The sequence below is a fragment of the Protopterus annectens genome, chromosome 6.part0 (assembly GCF_019279795.1).
Source record: "Protopterus annectens isolate FY-2018-M chromosome 6.part0, PAN1.0, whole genome shotgun sequence".
NCBI classification, from domain to species: Eukaryota; Metazoa; Chordata; order Ceratodontiformes; family Protopteridae; genus Protopterus; species Protopterus annectens.
In genome coordinates, this window is record NC_056737.1 from 1707845226 (window position 1) to 1707866840 (window position 21615).

A 21615-nucleotide genomic window follows, 5' to 3' on the forward strand; every position below is an offset into this window, starting at 1 on the left:
GCAGCTCTGAAGTTATTGCTAGGAACAGTGCTGTTTTCCAAGATAAAAACTTTATCAGCAGTGGCAGCTGGCTCGAAAGGAGGCAGGATGAGTTTTTCCAAGACATAGTTGAGGTCCCATGCAGGCATTGGTGATCTCCTTGGAGGCCTTAAATGTTTGGCTCCTCTGAGGTACTGCTTTAATAAGGGATGAGAAAAGATTGGTGGCTCTGTATTGTAATGAACCGAAATAGCAAAGACATGAATTTTAATACATGTAAAAGATAGGCCTTTGTCCAACATTTCAGTTAAGTATTGCAAAATCTGAGGAATATTTGGCACAGCTGTATCAGTTCCTTGTGCCTGGTTCCAAGCACAGAATCTCTTCCATTTTCCAGCATAAGATTTTCTAGTACTAGGCCTTCTGGCCTCCAAAATGACATCCATCACAGCTTTACTGAGAAGTGTGTTTTGTATGACATTATCCGCCATGCCGCCAGGTTTAAAGTCCTGAGTTGGCTGTGCAGGATCGGATTGTTTTGCTGGGACAGTAGATGAGGTGTTTGAGGTAAGGTCCAAGCAGGGCACTGAGACAAGTTCTTTAGGATTGGAAACCAGTACTGGCGGGGCCAGTCTGGGGCAATCAGCATAACTTTTGGCTTGTCCTGTCTGACCTTTAGGAGTACCTTGGGGAGGAGAGGCAGTGGGAGAAAGCCATATACTGATAAGTTTTTCCAGCTAAAAGATAGGGCGTCCACTTTCCATGCTTGTCTGTGATAAGTCCTTGTGCAGAATCTTTTTAGTTGGTAGTTGTGACGGGAGGCAAATAGATCTATGTCCGGGCATCCCCATTTCCTTATCATGCTGAAGACTTGTGGATCCAGCTGCCACTCATGGGGATCCATGAGGTTTCTGCTTAGTTCGTCCGAGTATTTTCCCTTCCTGGCAGGAATTGTGCCTGCAGATGTACTTGGTAAGTCAATGCCTTGTCCCACAAAGCCATGGCTAGTCTGCAAAGGGGGTAAGAATGTGTGCCCTCCTGCTTGTTTATATACCACATGACCGTGGTGTTGTCTGTCTTTATTAGTAGTTGTCCCGGATGAAGTAGGTCCTTGAAGGCTGTCAGGGCATTTTGAACAGCTAGCATCTTTTTTTGATTGATATGTAGATGCATTTGGTTTGAGGACCATGTGCCCTGAATGCATCTTCCTGCCATGTGGGCCCCCCAGGCATAATCTGATGCATCCGTTGTTAGTATCTGCCCGGCTGGGGGTAATGTGAATGGCTGGCCCTTGTTTTGGTGACCAGCCTTTGCCCATCATCGAAACTCCTGTTGCAGGCAGGGAATGAGAGTAACCACTGTTTCCAGGCTGTGGCAATGTCGAGTCCAAACACTTTTTAGGTACCATTGAAGTTTCCTCATATGCAGTCTTGCAAATGAAATTAGTAGGATGCAGGATGCCATGAAGCCCAAAGCCTGCAAAATTTTTTCTTGCAGATAACTGGGCCTTTGTTGCCAACATTTTGAAATAGGTATTCAGTTGCCTTTGTCTGGCGTGAGAAGCCATCTGGGCAGTTGTATTTAAGCTTGCACCAAGGAATATTATCTCGAGGATACTAGCCTTAATTTCTTTTCGTTGACTGTGTACCCTAGGCATGTTAGAAGTCTTTTCACAAACGCCAGATGCTGTAGAAGAATGTCCTTGTTCTCTGCTTGAAATAGGCAGTCGTCCAAATAAGGCTATATTTGTATTCCTCTGTCTGCAGAATGCAATTACTGGTGCCAGGCACTTTGTAAAGACCCTGGGCGCAGTAGATAAGATAAAGGGCAGTGCCGAGAATTGGTAATGCATTGAGCCAGCCTTGAATCCGAGGTATCTTCTGCATAATTGTCTGATAAAAGAGGCATACCTGAATGTCCCGAAATCTAGAGTCACCCGCCAAGCGTTCTTTCCCAGCATGGGCAGAAGCTGCTGCAAAGTCATCATCTTGAATTTTGGTATAGCCAGGAATGTGTTCAGAATAGATAGGTCCAGTATTGGTCTCCAGGCCTTGTCCTTTCTGGGTACCAAGAACAGTCGAGTAAAATTCTTGTCCCTGCTCTTGTACTTGTTGAATGGCCCCCCATGTCCATGAGGGAGGAGACTTGTTTTTGTGCATCTGCCCATTGATTTTTTGGCAAATCTGGCCAGCTGTTTGCCTTTGGCAGGGTATGGAAATGGAACTTGTACCCTTGTGACACAATATTTAGAACCCACTTGTCCTGGGTTATAATGTGCCAATTTTGAGAAAAAAGTGCTAATTTTCCCCCTAAGGGTGCTGCCAGGAGATAAGTGCTTGGGGCAGGCAGGGGGAAGTCATTGGGACTGTTTCCTGTATGGTTGTGATTTGTCTTCACCAACTTTGGAGGTAGAAGCACCCCATTGCTTTGACCTGTAGGAACCTTGAGCCTGGGATCTGCCTCTAGGGCATCTGGATCTGCCCCTTTGAGGTCCATCTGACACAGGAAAGGACCAACTCTTTGTAGGCCAGTGTCTACTAAACCTAGGTGGGTTGTACTTGTAAAAAATCTTTGACAGTTTGCATAGATTTAGCTTTGTCCTCCATTTTCTTTAACACCTCCTCTGCCTTGACACCAAACAAAGTATCATGCTGTAAAGGTGCATCTAATAATTTAATTTTGACATGATCAGGCAGATTTTGTTCCTTTAACCAAGCATGCCTCCTAATTACAGAACCCATAACTGTGGCCCTGCAGGAGGCCTCCAAAGAATCAAAACCACATTGCAAAGTATGCTTTCCAACTTGTTCTGCTGCATGCAATAAATCATGCATTTCCTTGTTTTCTGCACATTCAGAGTTTAATAACATTTTCTGTTTAAGCAATGCCATGACATGTTGTTGATATTTCAGCATATGAAACTGACAGTTTAAGGCCCTTATAGCCAAGGTAGCAGATTTTTTTCCCCTCTATCCAGTGCCCTAGAATCCCTGTCAGAGGAGATAGGGTATTTTGCAGCGGAAGCCTTAACTCCTTTGGGACCCTGTGAAATAGTTTCTGGGTCTGCAGCAGAGTTTTTAAAAAGGAATTTATGAGAGTCAGGAACCCTGTGTAATATCTGTCAGGCTTAACAGAAGCTGGAGGTAATGAGTCAGGGGTAAGACTAGACTCCAAAAACACCATCTAAAATATCTAACACCGGTGGAATGGCTAGTGGCCTGTGTTGAGGTAGTAAAAGGTAACCCCTGAGCCTCTTTTTAGATTCTGAAAAATCTTGGCTTTCCCAGTGGAAATGTTCCCTCATGGTATGCAAGGTTTCCCCAAAAGAATAGTCCTCTGGAGGAGAAGCTGAAGGAATAGATTCTTCAGCATCAGAATCCTCAGAGGGGGGAAGAGACTGCTCCTGATCAGAAGAAATAGAAACCTGATCTGAAGATTCATAGTTAGTCTCTTGCCTAGGCCTCTTATCAGGAGGGGGATGGGAACCCCTGATCAAGGTAATTAAAAGTCTTGGGCCATTTTGAGCATCTGTTTTTTGGGCATAGAGGCCTGTCCACGTGGCTGTTGAGTTTGTTTCTTTGCTTTAGAAGATGCTTTAGACTTTGCCTTTGAAGCTGAAGTTGGTATAATGTTTTAGGTCTGAATACACCCTCAGAAGCCGGTGCCTGCTCAGCGGCTCTGGACCCATCTGAAGGAATAGTATCCGAGGCTCCAATACCTTGAGTTTCCAGCGGCATGGCCGACTCAACGTGGGAGTTGGTAGCGGTCTGCGACTCTAAAGTAGCGGGCATCAGGGGCTGCGAAAGCGCCTCATTGAGAACGGCTTAGGAGAAGCTTTGTAGTCTGTTTTGGGCCTCTGTTGTCTCTCTCCTTTTCTTTGCGTTTTTTGTGAACTCCGGTAGTCGGATGGCTATCCAACGACATTTCTGGATAATTAAACCAGTATCCAAAATAGTTTAAAGCAAAATCATACCGACGCTTAATAGTGCGTTGGTTAAATCTAGCACAAAACCAACAACCAGCAACGTTGTGATCAGGACCTAGGCAAGGAATACAATAAGAATGAAAGTCCTTATGAAGTACTTGCTTTCCACAAGAAATGCAATTAACTTTTTCTGACATAGGTATGGAGCAAGAAAAAGGTTTCCCCAACAGGGTACTTAAACTTTATTGAAGACTTCGGATCTGAAACTCCAACACGAAAATCTCAGGAGTCGGCCGACTGGCACTTGCGAACTGCTTCTGCTTCGGGCACCGCGCGGCAAGAAAGACTAAAGAAAATGGCGTCGGCCGCATCTTTTTTATCAGACTACCCTGACATCAGGGAAGGGGCAACAGCAGCCGACGCAGGACCCAGGACTTTGGAATTCAGGCCGACTGAGGGAAACCGGCCAGCAGGATTACCCAAATGTAATGACTGCAACAGTGAAACACGAAGAACATTAGAGGATAACCTCCTAGCTGTCAGGAGCTGATCCACTAGTCTCAATATAATCGGCCTCAGAAAGACTCTTGGCAGAAGCAGATTGAATGTAAAATGAGGAGGGAGCTTTAGGGGGAATCGCTTCCAAAAAATGGACTGGGTGTCATGTCTTTGACTGGATCAATGGAATCTGTCGGTGCCGAAGCAGAAGTTGTTTCTGTTTCAGAGGCAAGCTTGGGTCTCGAAGCAGATAAATCTGCCGGTGCCAAGGAACTCTTCAGTACTGAGGATGACTTGGGCAACATCTTTGTCAGTTCTGGAGACCTTGAAACCGAAGGCCTTTTTCTCAAAAAAGAGGAAGTGCTAGTTTTAGGTCTAGGCTCAAATAAAGCCTCGTCAAAATTAGTTTTAAGAAGTCCTTTTGACATTACCTTGTTCCTTCTTTCAGTCAGGGTTCATGTAGAGAACCTGTGGCAGACTAAGCAGTCCTCTTATAAATGACCCCCCCCCCCAATACATACAATGAATTAAGTCTGGGTTCACGTACAGAACCAGTGACAGATTGAGCAGTCATCTTGTAAATGTACTTTCTCTTTGAACAATACAAACAATGAATGATTTTAGGCATCTTGCTTTCACATTTTTGGCACCTCTTAAATCCTGAGCTGCCTTTACTGGACTTAGCATGAGAAGGTTGAGTTTGATTGGTCATTGTAAATAGAAATACCAGTCACTACAGTTGCGTGACACAGTCAAGACAAAAATCAAAGGATTTTTTTTAAACTAAAGAAAGAATTTATAGAAAAATACCATCAACGGTAAAATAAAATAGCTAAAGGTAATAGATAGGAAGTAGTACCAGCAATGGTACTTAAGTTTATCCATTGGTAGGAAAGGAAAAAAGGCCAAATAAAGATAAGTGATAAAGTTAAGAGGAGCAGGTATATAGTGCGAGAGGAACTAGACAGAAAATTCTTTTATAAGGAATAATGAATAAATTCAAGAAAAAACATTAAGAATTACTCACTGTTATTGCCAAGGCTTGAGAGAAGGAAGCTAACGCACCTGGTCTGCGAAGTGGTAAATAAGATAGGAGGTAATCTCTGTGAAAAGCATTATGGGTAGGTGCCTGGCTCAACAGGTTGGAGAGCACGAGCTGGAAGATATGGCAAAGTCAGGTTTGGAACCAAACCTAATGTCAAGAACTGGGTGAAGACTGAACATCAGATCTTCCGTTTTCTGTTGCATACTTGTGATGCATATTACGCTCTTCCATTGTTTCTTTGCAAACTGCTTTCACCGTCTCTCTCCAAGTTTTTCCAACCTTCTCTCATTTTTATAGACATCATACAATACTTTATGAACCCTACTAATTATCCCTTTAACAAGGGCTTCTGCTCTAGGATCTACTAAACTCCACCACAGTTGGTCTTTTACTTAGGACTCCCCTATGTCTCGCACTTTTTCTATACTCAGATCATCAATCCATGATAAGGAAGTCAATCTCTTGACCTGCAGTCCAAACTTCTGCTTGGTCTCATCCCACGCTATTACCTTTCTCTCTCTAGTTATCTGCGCTCAGTACCTTAGCTCCTTTGTAAATTTTCTAACAGTAAATTCCAGCCTCAACTTATTTTTGTACCCATATCTGCAGTCACCTCTACTGGCAAGATCTCCTTTCTCCATTCCCGTGCTTAGTTTAGAATACTTTAGACAATTTTATGAACAGTATTCTCTATGGTGGTTATTCTTAAGGATCTGCATCTCAACTCCTACCATCTAATTTTTTGCCCCCCCCCCCCCCATCATCCCTTTCTACTGGTGTTCTGTATATCCGTCTTAAATGCATAGTTCTAAAATATCAAAACAAATCAGGTAATCCAGGATAAACTTATCCCACTTAACTCACCCTCTTGCTCTCCCAAAACACATTCCTTCAACCCTTTAATTATCCACAACTTCTTCTCTGGATGATAAAAACACGAGTGACCTGTACATGCAAATAAAGAGATTTAACATCTGCACTGCTTGTATATTACTATCCATAAACAAGATCTTCCGTTTCAGATTTTGTTTTATATTTTGTTTAGTTTCTTCCCATGTATCCTCAGGTTGCCATAATAATCATTTTTAATCCACACACCTAGACATGTTCCTCTGATCAAGTTCTCAAATATTGGTAATGCTGTACCAATTTATGTGTAGGTACACAACGTACTGCTATAGCCTCTGTATTACCTTCATTAATGCTGCATTTTGTAAAGACCTGAAACTCTCAAAATGGTCCACAACACTGAAATGACCTTTTTCTGGATTTATCAAGTACAAATCATCTGCAAATAAAATCAACTTTTCTTGATTACCATACAAATTGGAATTTGAGTCCTTTATTCTCTTTGCCAACGGCTCTAAATATAAAAGCAAATAAATGGAAGCGGACACTTGTCTGGATGCTCTGTTCAAGCACAGCTTAGACAGGAGCCCTCCCACTCTAATTCTTGACTCCAATCCTTCATACATACTCCTAATTAACCTTATTACTGTATCAGCTTCCAATGTCTCACTCAAAATCCCATCTTACTCTATTGAATGTTGTCGCTGCATCATAACACACCAAGGGCAGCGGTATCCTCTGGATCATAACTGCTCTATTAAACTTGTCAAATACCCCCCCCCCCCCACCATAGGCTCCCCAAGTTTTAGCTATAGGGCTTCTGAGGAGGAAGAACTTTTCACTCCTTCCCTTGGTCAGTTGTCTTCCTTTGCCTCTTTCTTTTCATGCGCATTTGTCCTCCCCTCGGACCTCTTCTGACTGAACCGCTTCATACAATAGGCCACTGCTTGCCTAATTAGTGGGCGAAAGTAGTTTCACCCATTTCATTCCTTTTCTCATTTCTTCCAAATTCTTAAAAATATCTCTGAAAGGACAACAAAAATCCAGTTCCTTATCCAACGCGGTTTCAAAACCTACCTTTTGTCTTCAGGTGGAGGCTATCACAGCCAGGCAAGCCTGCTTCTACAGTAATGCAGCAATTCAAGTGTGGACACAAGGGTGTTTACTCACTCTACAGGCAGTCTGGACAGCCTAAACACCATCTGTGCTTCATCTATGACTGATCCCATACAATCCATATGTTTGAGAACCTCACTTTGACAAAACATGGTTTTGGCAACTGACCAGCCTAAATTCTGAAGTATCAAATGTACACAACTTTCCGGATCCTACCCTCCTTTCATCTGGAAATGGATCTGGCACTAACTTAGATTTTCTTGCATCCTCCAGTGAAGTTATAACTGAATAAACAAGTGTCGAAATGTCTCAACCCCTATAAAACTCATTCAGATCCCCCCCCCCCCAAAAAAAAATAAAAAATAAGGGAGCCCAGGCCACAGGGGCAAACAGCCGAAGGAGTCTCCAGATACTCTGAGGACAAGGGAAGCGGTCAGGGGCTTGGACCAGCCATGACAAGATGTCCAAGAGCAGTCATCTCCTTGCAGCCCTTAAATGCTGCAGTATGAGGTTCAAAGTATTGCCAAACTGTAAACTTGCTAGCAAAGTGCTTGAGGAAATAGTTTCCTTGCTGTTAAAAGCCATATCTCACTGGACATGTAATCTTGGAAGAATAAGCTAAATTAGTCCCTTCTAGTTCAAAGTCCAAAGATTTGGAGTGGAAACTCCTTTGATTTGGGAAAAGTGGATGCGTTCAAAACAGTTGGAAGATTAATTCTCTGCCAGGCTGAAGCATGCCTCTCTGCAAACCTACCACAAATCAAATCAGTCGAGGTATCTACAAAGAGGTGGATTTCCTGGATCTCAGGCACTGGACCTACACTGTCAAAGGGGAATGACAGGTGTGAGGCTCACTAAATTAAAAAGGCCCTGCTCTTGACCAACAACAAATGACTGTAAAAATTCAATGAAGTATACAATTCTGGAGGTGTAAACACCAAAAAGCAGACATCTTTAGTAAGCATATGGGAACAAGAATCTAGACCAGAAGTATCAGCACCACCTTTTGAGGTCTGTGCAACAGCAGCCATTTGAAACCCACTTGTTTACGCCTAAAGGGATCAGAACAGGTAAAATTCCACAGTATGAGGGCACAAGAGTTGTGGAGTACAGGGGAAAACTTCAAAGGAACCAACACTGGCAGGCTTTGACTGACACTGGACTCTAAAGACTTCACACTTCCTGCCTAGAGTTTCCTTGAGTGGAACATTCTTAGAACATTACACCCACAAAGGACCAGATAGACTGGACTAATAAAGCCTTCTGCAACAAATAATGAACAGCTGGATATGAATTTAACTGTAGATATATAAAATGAAAGGCACGTTCTACAGCAGAGGGTTTTATGTCTAGCATGATTTCAAGACCTTTTCACTTCTCCCCCTCCTGTTTGGACAGATATCCTTCTATCTGGATACCATCACATCTGTTATAAAGAACATTCAACAGTGCCATGTTTAGCTCTTCCTTGCCCAAATCTATGCCAAAAGGTCTTGACAGATCACAGCAAGAAAGAAAAGTTGTGTAAAATATTCCCATAACCATATGAAAAGTTGTGTAAAATCTTACCATAACCATAGATGTCCTTCTCTTCCATGGTGCAGTATTCTGCATATGGGTTTACTCCTCTAGTCTCGCATACATACTCCCAGTATCCAGAAACGTTCAGTCCCTCCAAGGTGCGCGAGACGTCTGATGTGAGAGTACATGGGCCATAAAGGTGATGTTGGCACACACCAGCCCTCAGAACGGAAGGAGCCAGTCAAAGCAAGCCACATCATTGTCATCCAGATAGGGAAGTCATTAGCTGACAGGAGGGGAAACAGGGTGGGAAGGAATACTGCTACATGGAAGAGTAGGACATCTATGGTTATGATAAGATTTTACACAACTTTTCTAAGTCCTTCTATTCCCATGTTGCAGTATCCTGCATATAGGTAAGTGCCAAAGCTCACGGAGATTGGGGTGGCGGTCTAGAGGCAGACTCCAGGAATCCATGAAGGACAGCCCTGGCGAATCCTGCCCTGGATCTAGTTATGTAGTCAAGTTTGTAGTGTTCGGTGAAGGTGTGGACCGAAGACCAAGTAGCAGTCTCCAGGACTGTAGAGGTACCCAGGCTCTTGAAGGCAACTGAAGAGGCCATGGCTCTTGTGGAATGAGCTTTAACTGTACCCTGCAGAGACTTACCAAGGAATTGGTAGCAGAAGGTGATGGCCTTAGAGATCCAAGTAGAAATAGTCTGCTTGGACACTGCCTTCCCCAGGGGTCTGGGGTGGAAGGATATAAAAAGTTGGTTAGCCTGTCTGACAGACTTGGTGTTGTGCAGGTAAAATCTGGTCTGTGCACATCCACGGAATGCAACAATCTCTCACAGTCTCCTTGTGGGTTTGGGAAAAAAACGGGCAAGTGTATGGACTGATTGGTCATTGACTACCTTGGACATGAAGGATGGGTCTGTCCTGAGGGTAATCCTGTCCCTGTGGAAAACAGGAAGGTAGGGATAGCCATAAGGGCCTGGAGTTAATTCACTCTTCTGGCTGAGGTTAGGGCCACTAACAGTACATTTTCCCAAGTACAATGCTTTTGGTAAGCTTTATCTGCTGGCTGAAAGGGTGGGAGCGTAAGATTCTTGAGGGAAACTGATTCCTGGGGGGTCTGAGGTGAAGTACCACTTTAAGGAAGAGTTTGGAAGGAAGTCTGGATGCTAATGGGGGATCCAGAGGCAGGCAATGCAGAAATAGCAGACAGATGGGCTTTGATGGATGAATAAGCCAACCCAGTCTGTAGTAGCTCACACAAATAGGACAGCACTAGAGGGGGCTCACTAAGAAGTGGGTCGAGCTATCTTATGACACCAAATAGTGACTCTTCCACTTTGAAAGATATGACTTTTCTTGTATTTGGTTTCCTGGCCTCCTGCAGGACATTGAGCACATCCTCATTGTAAAAGTGTCTGAAGGGGATCAGAATCCTATCCACCACAGGGTTAGGTGTAGAAGCTGCCACTGTGGATGAATTAGTGACCCCTTATGCTGTGTGAGAAGGTCCACTCTGGGGGTTAACTTTGTGATGATTGCCCTTAGACAAATGTAGGAGTAAGGGGAACCAATGCTGTCTGGGCCAGTAGGGAGTCACCAAAGATTTTTGGGTTGTCCTGCTGAATTTTTAGCAGGTCCTTCTGAATGAGTGGGAAGGGGGGGGGGGCGTGCATATAGATATTTCCCCTTTCAGGAAATTGAGACAGCATCTGTTGCCGGTGCCTGTGCTTCTGGTGTCCTGGTGCAGAAGCCTGGAAGTTGCTTGTTGATGGTGGAGGCAAACAGGTCTATTATTTGAGGTATACCCCACCCGTAGTTCAGATCCAGAAAGGCATCTCTGTGAAGCATCCATTTGTGGTGGTTTGTGTTGGTTTTGCTCAAATAATCTGCCTGTGAATTGTGGACGGAGGCAAAGTAGGTCACCTGCAGGGCTATTCCCTGTGAGGTGGCTATTTCCCAAACCAAAAGGGCTAGTCTGCAGAGCAGGTAGGACTTGGTCCCTCCCTGTTTGTTGATACCACAGTGCAGTGGGGGTGTTGTCTGTGCATATCAGAAGTGGTTTCAAAAACATAGGTGAAAAAAATCACCACAACACAGGAACCACACCGACTTCAAAATACTGAATCAACAATGATTTATTTTGGTACCTCAGCCTTTCGCCTTCAAGGAATAAAATATACTAAAAACACCACCTTTTATACACCAGATACTTAAAACAAACCAATCAACATTCAAATTAATTAATGGTTTAATTATAAATTAATAAATGTTAAATAAATAAATAAATAAATAAATAAAATAAATAAAAATAAAAGATAAGGACACTGCTTAGCTGAAAGGGAAAGTCACATTACATATTTTTTAAAATTGAGATTTTTTAGTGTCATAGCACGACCTTCGGTCAATAGGGGGGATTTCAGGAGGGAATTAAACATGCTGGAATGCAGGATGACTATAAATTATTACACTTTACATCCCAGGGGCATGAACCTGGACAGCAACATTACTTCTACTAAAACCTCAGCTTGGCCAGCTAAGAACTTGGTTATATTCAACTGGAAGTATAAGAGAATTTAAGTACCTTTATCTGCACTTTTTTTTAAAAAAAATACAGTATTTAATTTGATTTAAACTGTGTATGAAGGAGTGTTGAAGGAATATTTATCTGAAGTTATTCTGCTCTTCAGTAACTTGAACTGAAGCTAGTGTTGGCTGAATTTTGTTATTTGCTAGTAATTACAGGTGTGGGGGTAGCCACATTCTTTGATTTCCTGTCCTTGCATATTTAAACTGGTGCATGTGAATTAATTCCTGCTTTAAAACCTCAGCTTGGCCAGCTAAGAACTTGGTTATATTCAAATGGACGTATAAGAGAATTTAAGTACCTTTATCTGCACTTTTTTTTTTTAAAAATACAGTATTTAATTTGATTTAAACTGTGTATGAAGGAGTGTTGAAGGAATATTTAACTGAAGTGATTCTGCTCTTCAGTTATTCCCACCCACCCGCCCTGTTTTTGTTTTGGTGTTAATCTTAGTGGCACTGAAACTGCCCGCCCCTCAGCCTGCCTCTGGGCCCGTCTCATTTGCTCAATCAACTGAGTGCAGTGAGATCATATTCTGATTTCAGGCACTCCTACTGTGTACAAAGAGAGCATCTGGGAAATAGAAAAAAAAATTAAGCTTATTTCCTGCCTTTCTTGTTAAGTGGTACAGACTATTTGTAGGCTTCTGAGCCCCCAAGCCCTTCTGTGTTTGAGGGAAGCCTTCTAGCTTGTTTTTTTTCCTTATAACTAGCCAGTTTTCTAGTTTCAGCACTCAAATCTGTTTCTTTGATCTCAGCACTTGTTCAGAAAAAAAAAAAAAAAAAATTTCATCTGCTTTTACTGTACTTGTGTTTCTACCTACATCTTTTTACTTTTGCATCATCTTAAAATACTCAATTGTATTTATTACTGCTTGGTGTAACTCATTCTAAGCCTTTTGGTTTAAACACTTGGGCTTCGGACCAGTTAGTTGTTTTGCACTGAGAGGGTTTGTGGTCTGCACTGTTGTGGCAGAACAGGTAGCTTACATCCTTCTAGGTTGAGAACTGCTGATTGAGGGCTCAGTGTCTGTTATTCTAAAAGTGTATTAATTCTGGTTTAAGCACTTGGGCTTTCAAGCCAGTTATTTTACATTAAGAGGGTTCGTGGTCTGCACTCTTGTGGGAGGAGAGGCTGGACTCTGCCCTTCTGAGTTGGGAATTTCTGGTTAAAGGCATATAGTGCATGCATATCTGAACTGTTTCTTACTGAAGTTGGTGCGCCTTGTTTGCTGTGGCATAGACTGGATTCGGGCCTGCTGGATCTAGCTTTGTTTGTGTAACTTGAGCACTAATCCAGACATTCTCTAAAGTATTCAATGGTATTTATTACTGCTTGGTTGTAACTTGATTAAAGTGTATCTATCATTCAAGTCTTTTGGATTAAGCACTTGGGCTTCAGACCAGTTGTTTTACATTAGGAAGGTTTGTGGCAAGCACTGTGGTGGCAGGACAGGTAGCTTTCATCCTTCTAAGTTGGGAACTGCTGATTGAGAGCCCAGTGTCCAAGTGTATTAGTTCTGGTTTAGGCACTTGGGCTTCAGGCCAGTTATTTTACATTAAGAAGGTTCGTGGTCTGCACTCTTGTGGGAGAAGAGGCTGGACTCTGCCCTTCTGAGCTGGGAATTTCTGGTTGAAGGTTTATAGTGCCTGAATATTTGAACTGTATCTTACTGAAATTGGTACACCTTGTTTGCTCTAGCATAGACTAGATCCAGGCCTGCTGAATCTAGCTTTGTTTATATGCTTGTTGTTTGTTTGCTTGTTATTTCCCTGGAAGCTAATTCCACCTAATATGCAACTTCTCAGCTTCTGTGGATCACTAGTGATATCTGCATTGCTTACTGTACTTATTTCCTTGTTTCACTTGAAAGAAAGTTACTGTTTGTCGTTTTTGCATTTAGTTACTTGTAACACATTGCACTCAAGTTACCTGGCACATGATCACTAAAGCAATTATATAAGTCAGCACTAAAAATTAAAAGCACTACACCCTCACTCCCCACTGGCCCTTGTTTTCAATTAAGGATTTCCCAATATTATTCTAGCATGTCCAAAGGTCAGTTGTCAATCTCCTCTCCGGTCCAGCTGGTGAATCTGGGAATCTTGAGGCAATGTTATAACTGCCTCATGTACACAGACAACCCTCTCCTCCTCCCACATAACACAAATACTTGTAGAGATGCAGCTATTTAGCTAAACTGGAGGCTGAGCTCTCTCAACTCAGGACTGGCAAGACCAGACAGGAGGAGAAGGCAACTACACACACCACAAAACCAGCCTCACATAATGCTACCACTCCACTGAATCAAACACATAAACACACAAAGACATACTCGGAGGCTCTGAGTAAAAATTTACCTAAACAGCAGAGGCCTCCAAAGCAGACACCCAAACAACTGCTACCTCAAGACACCCCACAAGCAACACATAAACCACAAAAGCAGTGTGCAAAGCAGTCACAGCCCTTAAGGCCAAATACAACACCAAACATACTTGTCATAGGTGACTCCATAGTCAGACACACTGACGTCCCACTCACCAGGCTGAACAAGGAGAGGGTCACAGTAAGCTGCCTATCGGGCACTAGAATCCGCCACATAACACAAGCACTCGGGTCACTCCACGGCAAGTACAAATATGACACAGTCATTGTCCATGCTGGTGTGAACGACCTGAGACGTACCTCCCTGGACTACATGAAGAGAGACACAGAGGAGCTCTCTGATTATGTAGCCCAGGCAGGTATGACCCTAACCCTGAGCAGTATCCTTCCTTCACCAAGAATGATGCCACAATATAGAGACAAGATGATCAGCTTTAACAATTGGCTTAATGTCTGGTGTCATTCAAAGGGGATCCAGTGTCTGTCTGCCTGGGATGACATGCTTGACAAGCCACGCTGCTTCGCAAGGGACGGCTTGCACCTGTCACCCCTGGGATTCCGGATATTGGCTAAGGCTCTTGCCACCCCATAGTGCCTTATTTAGGCAAGGCTCAAATTCTAAACCTACCACCCTAGAAAACAAAAATGGGAAGAAACTGAGGGTAATGCTGCTCAATGCCAGAAGTCTAAATCTCAAAATGCACGCACTCAAGGCCCTTCTCAGTATGGAGAACATCGACGTCTGTGCTGTAACTGAAACCTGGTTCAAGGCTCCTGAGAGCACCCCGGCACTATTAGGTTTTACCTCATATCATGCGTTCCGGCCCCAAAACCCGGACCACACCACAAAAGGAGGGGGTGTATCCATATTCATAAAGGATACCCACACCTCCAGGTTGGTGGCAACGCACGAAGCTTCGGAAACCATCCAGGTGCAACTAACAATAGGCAAAACTGCTCTATAAATAGTAGCATGCTACAGGCCACCCTCTCAAACTCAGGAACCCCACACAGCCTTCCTGAAGACACTGGAGGGTATAAATGTATCTCCAAACACCATCATATTGGGTGACTTCAACTACCCGAATATAGACTGGGAACATTACTCAAGCCCTAACTTTCTAGCCCAACGGTTCCTGGAGTTCATAAATTCAAATGCCATGGAACAGCTAGTCACTGCTCCCACGAGAGGAGAAAATATACTAGATCTCATTGTCACAAACATGGGGACAAAATGCTCCACACCGGAAGTATATCCCTCATTGGTGAGATCTGATCATAAACTAATCTCACTGGAAATCCACATCCCGCCCCACCCCAAACAAAAAAGACCATAGTGAAGAACTTTTCTAAAGCAAACTTCACACTACTCAAGACTGGTGTGGTATCCTTCAAGGCCCCTGAGCCAGTGGAAACCACAACCCAAGCTGCGGAAGCCCTTACAAATGCCATCTATGAACACCTCCAGGACTGCATGGATCAGGCAATCCCAAATAAAACCAAGACTCTTTCCACAAAGGGCAAACGTCCAGTCTGGTGGACCCCAGCCATTAACAAACTTTACAATAAGAGGAGAAAGCTATTACATGACAGAACAAAATCCATAAAAGGGAAGTCACCCCTGATCATTATTAGTAAAAAAATACGAGCACTCAAAATCAACTAAGGCCAATTTTGAGAGAAAATTGCCATGGATTCAAAGGACAATCATAAGGCCTTCTTCAGCTATGTTAGGAACCTGGGTGGAAAAGTACAGTTTTGTACCTACCATAAATGTAGATGTTCGAAGATCCACATTGCTGCAGTCCTTACATATGGGTAGTCCGCTGTCCTCGGTCGGCCCGAATACCAAAGTATTAGGCTGACGTCAGTCAAGGCACTTAAAACTGACATCAGGACGTCAGGGTACAAAAGCGCATGACCGACGTCATTTCCTCCGTCTTTTCTTGCCCCAGATGTCAGAAGGCCCTAACAAGAAAGGCCAAAGCCAAAAACCAGCAAAACCTAACCAACCACCCGTGCACTAACCATATTTACACTATGTACAACACAAAGCACACCACCACCTTCAACAACAGAGGGGAAGGAGGGAGGGTAAATTGGACTGCAGCAATGTGGATCTTCGAACATCTACATTTATGGTAGGTACAAAACTGTACTATGTTCTTCATCTCACATTGCTGCAGTCCTTACATATGGGTAGAATCCCAAAGCAGAGGTAAGGGAGGATGGCAAAACTATAAGGAATTAGGAGCTGCCAACATGCCTTGCAAAATTGCAGTTGCAAATCCAGCCCTAGATTTAGAGTAAAGTGGAAGGTGGTAATGCTTAGAGAAAGTATGCACTGAACTCCAAGTAGCTGCTTCCAAAATATCTTTAGTAGCCACCCCCCTTAAAAAGGCTGTAGAAGTGGCAGTAGCCCTAGTGGAATGAGGCCTAATCCCAGCTGGAATCTCCTTACCATGATGGGAATAACAGAAAGCAATACAAAACCCAATCCACTTAGAAATAGTTTGTTTTGACACAGGTTTGCCCTGAGAACCCAAAGCAAAAGAAACAAACAACTGCTGAGACTGCCTGAACCCTTTAGTTCTGCTCAAATATCGCAACTGTCTGTGTATATCCAAAGTGTGCAAAATCCTTTCCCCTTTATTTTGGGGGTTTGCATAAAAAGTAGGCAAATGAATAGTTTGGTTTAAAGCCACACTAGAAACCACTTTTGGCATAAAAGGGTTAGTACGCAAAGACACCCTGTCCTTGTGGAAAATTAAGAAAGGCTCAACTGCCATAAGGGCCTGTAATTCAGAAACCCTTCTCGCAGAGGTAATGGCTAACAAAAAAGCAGTCTTCCAAGACAAATATTTCAACTCTGCCGATGCTGCAGGCTCAAAAGGTTGTAGAGTGAGTTTCTCCAACACAAAATTGAGATCCCAAGCAGGAGTAGGAGCTCTACGTGGGGGTCTTATATTTTTTGCCCCTCTAAGGAATTGCTTAAACAAAGGCTGAGAAAATAATGGTGGGTCACAGTCATAGTGAGCAGAAATTGCTGCAGCATGAACCTTTATAGAGGAGAAGGACAAACCTTTGTCCAATAACTCAGTAAGGTATTGAAGCGTAACACTTAAATTAGGTTTAGAAACATCAAAATCCTTTGCAGTACTCCAAAATAAAAATCTCCTCCATTTATCTGCGTAAACTTTCCTTGTACTAGGCCTTCTGGCCTCCAAAATAACATTCAAAACTTGTTGTGGAAGCTGAGACCCTCCAGGGTTTAAAACAGAATATGCCAGGCTGTCAGATGTAGAGAATGAAGTTTGACATTGAGTAAATGACTGTTCTCCTGAGACAGCAGGTGAGGAATCGAAGGCAAAGGCCATGGAGGCTCCTGTACCAGACTTCTCAGTAATGGGTACCAGTGCTGTCGAGGCCAATCTGGAGCTATTAAAATCATGTTTGGCTTGTCCTGTCTGACCTTCAGCAGTACCTTTGGGAGGAGAGGCAGAGGTGGAAAAGCATACACGTGAAGATTGCTCCAATTGAATGAGAGAGCATCCACTTTCCAGGCAGAGAGATGAAACCTTTTTGTGCAAAACTTTGGCAGCTGATAATTTAGTGGAGAAGCGAACAGATCTATGTCTGGAGTTCCCTATAACACTGTCAATCTCTGAAATACATGAGGATCCAATTTCCACTCGTGGGGATCCATAATTTGTCTGCTCAACACATCTGCTAAGGAGTTCTGTGCTCCTGGCAGAAACCTTGCCTGAAGATTTAGCTGTAAACTGAGAGCAGTCTCCCACAAAATCATTGCTTGTCTGCATAGAGGATAAGAAAGCGTTCCCCCTTGCTTGTTGATGTACCACATGACAGTTGTGTTGTCTGTTTGAATCAACACCTGCCCTGGAAGAAGTAAATCCTTGAAAGCTATCAATGCAAATTGGACTGCTAACATCTCCTTCAAGTTGATATGTAGATGTTGAAGTCTGGCAGGCCACGTGTCTTGTACCCATTTTCCATTTAGATGAGCTCCCCAAGCTTTGTCTGAGGCATCTGTCGTTAAAATCTGACTCGCCTCTGGCCGGGCCACAGAGAGTCCCTTGTTTAAGTGACATTCCTGAGCCCACCACAAAAATTCCTTTTGAATGCAAGGTATTATTTGAATGACAGTGTCCAAATCTTGGCAGTGCTGTGTCCATACATTCTTGAGATACCATTGTAGCTTCCTCATATGCAGTTTGGCATTGGGAAGTACCAGAATACAAGATGCCATGAACCCCAAGGCTTGAAGGACTGTCCTTGCAGTCAGCCTGGACTGATGAGACAACCGATGGAAGTAAAGAGAAAGATTCTTTTGTTTGTCCGGGGTCAAAAAGGCCATCTGGGATGCTGTATTCAGTCTCACACCCAGAAAGCACATGTCCTGAGAGGGTACTAGACTGGACTTTATTTCGTTCACAGAATACCCCAGGCATCTTAACACTGCCATCACAAACTGTAAATGATGAAGAAGTTCGTCCTTTCCTTGGGCCAGTATCAGGCAATCGTCCAAATAAGGATAGATCTGTATTCCTCTTAGCCTGAAAAAAGCTACCACTGGAGCCAGAACCTTCGTGAACACTCTGGGCGCAGTAGATAAGCCAAAGGGCAATGCAGAGAACTGATAATGTGAAGTCCCAGCCCGAAAAAGCAGACACTTCCTGCAACTGGGCCTGATAGGAACATGAAGGTAAGCCTCCTTGAGATCCAGGGTCACCATCCAGTGATCTTTGCCCAGCAGAGGTAAAAGCTGTTGTAACGTTAACATTTTGAACTTGGGAATGTCCAGATATGTGTTGAGGATGGATAAATCCAAAATTGGTCTCCACGTGTTTCCTTTCTTTGGTACTAGAAACAGGCGAGAATAAAATCCTAGGCCCACTTCTGGCAGAGGGACCGGTTGTATGGCCCCTATTTGAAGTAGTAGAGAAATTTGTTTGCGAGCCTCTAGTCTTTGCTGAGGAGGAACGTCCGGCATGCCTTTGAAAGGAGGCAAGGTATGGAAATAAAACTTGTAACCCTGGTGTATGATATCCAATACCCATTTGCCTTGGGTAACCAACATCCAATTTTCCTTGAAGAGTGCTAACCTTCCTCCCAAAGGTGCTGCCAGGCAAGAAGGATCTGGCAGCTGAAAAAGTAGGTCATTGGGCCTGTTTACGAAAGGACTGGCCCCTGCCCTCACCCGAAGATTGTGCAGGGGAACTCCCTGTTCTAGGCCTGAAAGAACTCTGAGCTCTGCCCCTACCACGTCTAGATCTACCCCTAGACTGAGAATCATAAGAAGGATACGTCCACCCCTTAGCAGGCCAATTCCTACTAAATTTCGGAGGCTGAACTTGCAAAAAATCTTTAACAGTCTGCATAGACTTAGCCTTGTCTTCCATTTTCTTCAAGACTGACTCCACAGGTGAACCAAACACATCAGACTGCAAAGGAGCATCCAAAATCCTTGTCTTAACATGGTCAGATAAATTCTGATCCTTCAACCAGGCGTGCCTGCGAAGAACTGAGCCAGTGGCAGCCACCCTAGACGAGGCCTGCACAGCATCAAAACCACACTGTAATGAATGCTTACCCACCTGTTCAGAGACATGCACCAAATCTTGCAATTCTTTACACTCAATGCCTTCCGCCAGAGCATCCACCTTAGACTTCAATTGAGAAAGAAGAAAGTTTTGATATTTCAACATATGAAACTGGCAATTCAAAGCCCTCATAGCTAAGGTAGAAGATGTATAGACCTTCTTTCCCCATCTATCCAAAGCTCTGGCTTCTTTATCTAGAGGAACCGGATTTTTTACAATAGAGGCCTTGACACCCTTAGGTCCCTGACTAATAGCTTCTGGGTCCGCCCTAGGACTCTTATAAAGATATTTGTGAGCCTCAGGCACCCTGTAATACCTATCCGGCTTAACAGGAGCAGGCGGCAGAGAATCAGGATTAAGTGAAGCCTCTGCAAACACATTCCACAACATCCAGAACAGGGGGTATAGCCAAAGGCCTATGCTGGGGTAACAGCAAAAACTCCCTAAGCCTTTTCCTAGAATCAGAGAAGTCCTGACCTTCCCACTTAAAATGTTCCCTCATAGAATGAAGTGTCTCTGAAAAAGAAAAATCCTCTGGAGGAGAAGCAGAAGGAGTGGAATCATCTTCATCAGAATCAGAATAAGGAGAGTACTCCTGCAAGTCTTCAGCCGAAGACTCTGAAACATCCGAAGCCTGTTCAAAACTTCCCAACTCTGGCTCCACCCTAGGCCTCTTATCAGGAGGGGGCATAGAACCTCTAATCAGAGTAATCAAATCCTCTGCCATTTTAAGCATGTGCTTCTTGGGCACAGACCCTGCTGAACTAGGAGTGACCCCAACAGGAGTTAAAACTGGCCTGCCTCTGGGAGAAGCCTTGGAAACCGAAGGAGAAGGCCTAACCACCCTAGGAAGGGAGGGGAGTACAGTAACTTGAGAAGCCCCTTCAGCTTGACCTGCCTCCTGAGAGACTACCTCCTGCAAAATCAAAGTCTCCCCCTGAGACTCCAGAGAAGTCTCCGTCGGAACCACCGGTTCCACTGAAGCCTCTAAAGAACCGGCGTCCGGAACGGACGACTCATCTTGCCTGGGTTTAACTGCTTTGTCTTTGCGCTTCTTCGCAGAAGCAGGCGCGGAGAATCCGACGGCATATTATAATTGCACCGCTTGCCAAAGCCCAGCCTAGCACAATCTAACCTTCGCTTAATAGTGCGTTTATTGAACCTAGCACAAAAGCGACACCCAACAATGTCGTGCTCAGGCCCCAAACAAGGAATACACAAAGAATGATAATCCCTATGCGGTATCTGTTTCCCACAAGAAATACAGTTATTCACTTTTTCTGACATCCGGTAAAACACTGAGGCAAGAAAAAACCAAAATAATCCCCAAAGGGGTACTTAGCCAACTTGGATTCGGTCTGAAACTCCGAATTCGAAAAATTTCAGAACGCCGAACGGCACTTGCAACGCTGCTTCTGCATCGGACCATGCGGCAAAAAAAGACTGAGGAAATGACGTCGGTCATGCGCTTTTGTACCCTGACGTCCTGATGTCAGTTTTAAGCGCCTTGACCGACGTCAGCCTAATACTTTGGTATTCGGGCCGACCGAGGACAGCGGACTACCCATATGTAAGGACTGCAGCAATGTGAGATGAAGAACATCTCCCAGATATGCTAAGAATTAGTCCAAAATGATACAAAAATCACTGAACCCACAGACATTGCCAACATACTGGCAGACAGGTTCAGTGCAAACTTCACCCCCCTCTCCCCCCCTAAAGGAGAAATAACTATCCCAGCCGAGTGTAGCCTCCCGGACATCTCAAATGCGCAGGTGAAAGCTGCTCTCTCTAAAGCTAAAAACACAGCATCAATGGGACCGGATGGTGTCCCCGGCTGTGTGCTACACGAGCTAAATGAGGAATTAAACCCGCACATAAGGCAGCTGTTTAATCTCAGCCTTACCACAGGATACGTGCCCAAGGAGTGGCGTACGGCAACTGTGGTCCCACTCCACAAAGGCGGCGCCTCTACGGACCCTGGTAATTACCGCCCCATAAGCTTAACAAGTCTAGTCTGCAAAGCTATGGAGATGATCATAATGGAGCTCATAAACAAAGATATGGACATA

The 21615-nt window shown here is 43.9% G+C and overlaps 1 protein-coding gene across 2 annotated transcripts in view; it reads right to left on the minus strand.

The window, feature by feature from the left end:
• NOP58 (NOP58 ribonucleoprotein) overlaps nt 1–21615 on the minus strand; it is a 581042-nt gene that overhangs the window by 79311 nt on the left and 480116 nt on the right. The window lies entirely within an intron of this gene.